The sequence below is a fragment of the Pundamilia nyererei genome, unplaced genomic scaffold (assembly GCF_000239375.1).
Source record: "Pundamilia nyererei isolate P.nyererei 1_Seehausen unplaced genomic scaffold, PunNye1.0 scaffold00130, whole genome shotgun sequence".
Taxonomy (NCBI): Eukaryota; Metazoa; Chordata; class Actinopteri; order Cichliformes; family Cichlidae; genus Pundamilia; species Pundamilia nyererei.
The window spans coordinates 631,495-636,602 of record NW_005187531.1 but is presented as its reverse complement, the minus strand read 5'-3'; the positions used below and the strand labels follow the sequence as shown (position 1 = coordinate 636,602).

At 38.1% G+C, this 5,108-nt stretch overlaps 1 protein-coding gene across 1 annotated transcript in view; it reads right to left on the bottom strand.

Moving 5' to 3' along the window:
- Positions 1 to 4,248: 4,248 nt before the first annotated feature.
- LOC102194661 (amphoterin-induced protein 2) overlaps positions 4,249 to 5,108 on the bottom strand; it is a 14,507-nt gene continuing 13,647 nt past the window's right edge. The window contains exon 3 of the transcript XR_001290501.1: positions 4,249 to 4,354. The gene's annotated coding sequence lies outside the window, so the exon portion shown is untranslated. The remainder of the gene's footprint in view (positions 4,355 to 5,108) is intronic.

The window sequence follows — 5,108 nt, the reverse complement described above, 5'->3', positions numbered from 1 at the left end:
TGGTCGTCACAGATCACCTCCCACACAGTCGACTCAAAACAGTCCTTAAGAGCCTCCTCGCTCGTGATTGCGATTACCGTCTGCGGAAGTGCGTGCAGCTGCTTAAAGCTGTAGCATCCGGATTACTTACGTAGTCAGCTACTTCCGTGCAACTGATACAAGATGCGGTAAGCTGAACACAGCTTCAACCGTCTGTTTGTTGTTAGTAACTGTAACGGCGTTGTAGCAATAGGAATAGTAATTAGTTAAATTACTAGTTACTGAAAAAAGTAACGCTGTTACTTGTAACACCGTTATTCCCATCACTGGTTTTAACAAACACAAAATATTAATCTGAAAATGGACAGATAAGACTAGATGAAAATGCAGCCAATGCCCAAAGGACCAAGCCTTGAGAGCTAGACCAGTGTAAAAACTCTGAGAAAGTCTGACTCCATGGAAACAAAATGTCATGGTCACTGTGTCTACCCGGCTGGCTCAGTGAGGCTACATGCGTTTTTCTTTTGATTCTGCTCTCACTCTCTTTCTCTCCTGTCTCCTCCCTACCTGGGTGGAGCTTCTCAGTGCCATTGTATTGACTCATGTTAGGGTAACCCTGGCAGCACATCAGCTTATATATTTTAGAGTCTAGTAACAAAGTCCACAAACAATAAACTTCAACAGAACTAGGAGCACCTGCTATACAAACAAACGCACTGGAAGTAGAAACTGCTTCATTCATTCGTTTGTCCCTGCTGCTCTGCTTCTGTGGAACTTAGAGTAGGAAACTCTCACATGGTACTCTAATGAGGCACAATGGTACCAAGGCTCCAGGTTCAAACCCCACAAATGTCATTAATTTTTGAATGTAGACTTTTAATGACAGAATCTTTATTACTTTTTACAGCATGTCCTGCTGTTTGATTCCAGAAAGAGAGTGGACACAAAGCAGGTCTGCAGGAGGTAGGAATCACCCGGATTTTTGAAAAGACAATTCCTTGGACAGAACTGTGAGGATGTGGCAGCTCGACCACAGAGTTAAAAGGACAACATTAATAAAAATCATGTTAATTAAATAGTGGAAACAATTTGCTAAATGGCCCCATTGTCTCGATGGTGTTCACATTAATGCTCTTGTTTCAGCTACGACCCACACATCCATTAAATTTCTCTGTCATTTCAATTATGAATAGTCAGGAAATTACTGCGTTTATATTGGGCTCAGAGGAAATTAAATGCCTCTGTGGTGTTGGACTATATTTGTGTGTCTTACAATTGGCTGTTTGAAGAAACTCAGAATGTGATTTTAATTAAATTAAATGATATAAATTCCTACTACCCCAGCCATTTCTTAGTACTGCTGCTACTATTTAAACATGTCTATGAACGAACAAAAACAACTAATTTCATAGACAGAACAGGATAACATTTTGCCAGAAAATGAAACATTGGCTACAAGTCACAACCAAGTAATTATGAAAATATCAGACAAGAGCCAAGGGACAGGCAGTCGCTTTGAGCACCATGATTCTCAGGGCAGGGCACAGTCTACCACAAATGAGATGCTAATGAGCTTGAAGATAATTCCAGTCATCTGCATATCAACTGGAGATTGGAAACGAGTGGGTGGACGAATGTTTTTAATGGTTTGAACACTGCTGGGTGGTCAACATATGAAATGTACCTTAGAAACATGCCAATTAGGGATCTGGATGCCCAAATGTCTGAGTAGTTAACGAGAAAAACAAAAAAACAAAAACAAAAACCTCCCTTTGAGCTCTGAAAATCAAAATGCCTTGATGGTGATTGAGCTGATGATGGCCATTTGAAGCTGATAGACTAATAATAACTCAAATAACCACTCTTTCCTGCCAGACAAGGACATGAATGTGAGGCTAGTGATGATGTTGCCCTGGTGCACAACAACTCCTTTGCACCAATCAATCATGGTGTGGATGCCACACTCCATCTGAATATTGTTGCTAACCACGTGCACTACTTTATGTTTGACAAATTCTAATGGCTACTCCCACCAAGAAAAAGTCTCCCCAGTTGGTATGGAAACTGGCAGCATGACTGTGCAACAGCCAAATCTGCAGAAATGATGTGGTGCTGTCATGGCAGTGTGGAGCAGCGTCTAAAAGGGATTCTGCCAAAATCTTGTGGAATCCATAAACCAAGAACTGGGGCTATGTTCAGAGCAAAAGGAAACTCAACTCATTATTAGCATGGTGTTTCTAATAAGATGTTCAGTGAGCTGTACATGATATAAATGTGTAGATGCATTTATTTATAAAAAATATAGCCCTGTATCTAGAAGAGGCAAAATCCGGTCATGCAAGATCATAACACCTTATCACAAAGTTTCATTGAAGTGACCATTTATCATCTCTATTCCAACCCAAGCCCCCAGTTCAACGACTGCCACTGGTATCTCACTTGAGAAATCATGAAACTGCTATAAAAGATCCTTACTTACTTTCTTACTGCATTTAACGCTGGATGACATCTAGTGTCTTTTAAAAAATAAAGCACAAAAGACAAAAAAGGGTTTAAAGAGGTTTTTCTATCTTTCCTAGCAGCCACAGAAAGCACTTGTACTGTAAGAGGATTTCTGAAAAGGCGATTTGTTGACTCACTAAAAGGTCATTGGTCATCCCTAAATCCTTCTGATGTAACACTACTTTTTATTTTTCACCCAAACTGCCTCTTTGTACTCATGACAAAGTAACAGTGAAACATATAAATCTCTCTTTCATTCATGGAACAGGGAGAACACTTCAACTCAATTGAGGCAGAGTTTTGTTTCAGCTAACACTGTAGCTGAAGTGAGGTCCTGCTTGGACACTTAAGTTCACATTGTCTTCAACTGATTTTATCTTTAGCAAACATTTTTCATTTTTGTGAAACCTTAAAATTTCTTATTACCCAATCAAAGAAAAATAATGATGCAAAAGCCCAGCCTATACTCTAGTGCAGACACAGACATATGGCACTACAGATGAGTATTTATTCCTGTAGTCGGCCATCTGGGGTGCATGTGTGGTTCATTCACTGCAGTATAAATTCTCTGCAGACAAGTCCGCATGGTCACAAAAACAGACACATATATCTTTCCATTTAAATTTATCATTACTCATACCCGAGTGGAACCTAGTGGAATATAACTAGAAAGTGCATTTTCTGAAGAAACTGCAGTGTGAATGCTTGAAACTGAATGTATGCACTGAAATGAATTAATTGATGAAATTAAGTTAAAAATGTTGAACGAGATAAAAAAAAAAAAACTGAATTTTTAACCTGAAAACAAAAGTGCTGAACTGCTAAAAGCTGACATTTACATAAAGGAAGAATTTGGAAAATAGCTGAACACGTTTATGACGGCAGCATGGTGGCAAGGTGGTTAGCACGGTTGCCGCACAGCAAGAAGAACCTGAGTTCAATTCCCACATCAGGCTGGGGTCTTTCTGTGTAGAGTTTGCATGTTCGCCCCGTGTTTGCGTGGGTTCCCTCTTGGTACTCTGGCTTTCTCCCACTGTCCAAAGACATGCAGCTTGTGGAAAAAGCTGAAAAAGGATAAGCGGAAGCAAATGGATGGATGGGTAAGAGAAACACCTGCATAATATGCATTATTTAGACTGATGAAAAGCACAGATTTTATTTACATTTGGGTAAAAAAAATTAAAAACAGTTTAAAGATGACCCTCGAGTTGCACTGCATTAAAAATGGGGATGATTCTGTGTTGAAATGACTGCACGGACTCAACACACGCCTAAATCACTCTCTGTGATCACAGTTCACTGTGCCATCAACAAATACAGAAAAAAAGCTTCAAGTCATGCCAAGAAGACACCATAAGTGAACATGATCCAGAAACGCTTCAATCAGCAGACAAATCAAAAAGTTACATTCTTTTTGAAAAATAAGGACATCGCATCATCCAGACTAAAGAGGGATTATCTGACTTTTTGTTCAGCACTGAGTTCAAAAGCCTCTGATGGCAGTGGGGTATATTAGTGGCTTCTGTGCTGAAAGGTATATAAAGCTTCCCAGGTAAGTAGCCCTCCATTTCAGATGACGCCCTTTTCAGGGAAATTCTTGGATATTTTAACAAGACAATGCTGAACATAACATTTTCTTACAGTTGTAATTTTACAGTTACAGTTGTAATTTTGGCTGTTTGTGTGCAACCCACCTCTTTCCCCTGAACTGAAACATAGCTGTCTCTTCCAGACCATTACTTCAGGTCTGCGTGTTTAATCGTGTAATTTACATCCACATGGAAGGGAGGATAGATCGTGTCGTTGAAGCCATATGAAACGAAGAGTCCCATCAGGAAGAAGATGCCAGCAAATATGAATTTGCTATAGGTTGCTATAGAGAAATTAGAAATTAGAAAAAGATGAGTATTGACAAAAGAAAATTTAGAGTCAGAAAACCTCTGAATTAATAATAAAAGTTTATATTCTTCTACTCACTTAAAGAGTGGAATTATGTATTATAAATCTCCAATTCATAAAAAAAAACTTATTAAAAATAAATGTAAAAACAAATTTGTTGAAATGAACTTAAAAGATGAACAAACATTCTAAGTAGATACATTTTAAAGAGGAGTAAGTTGAATGAGAATTTGAAGGGTCTCTCCATTGAAATTCATTATAATTTTTTTTAAATAAAGTTGAATAAATTTAAAAATATAAATGTTAAAAATGAGAAAAATAGAAGCATTAATGTCCGAAAGAAGAGGAATCCAGTGTGGATCCAGTGCTTTTCAAGCATTCACACTAATTAAAATATATTCAGACTAAACTGAAACAACACCACTTATGGATGGGTTCTATAGAAAATAGGAAAATGTGTTAGTCCAAAGCAGTGTCTCTGTCTTTGCAAAAGAATACGTTATGAACCTGAATAGATGAGCGTGTTTATTCAGACAAATATGCACAAGGTCTTGTTATCAGGATCATCTTATTGAAAAGACCAGGATGAATCTGGTAGAGAGAATTATGGCGTGTTTAAAGTCATAATTTCTAAGTTCTGCCTCAAGTCAGACTTCCAACTCGGAAAGTCAAACCAGCTGCAGTACACGTAAACATCAGTAAAACTATAAAACTTGTATTCAGTACTG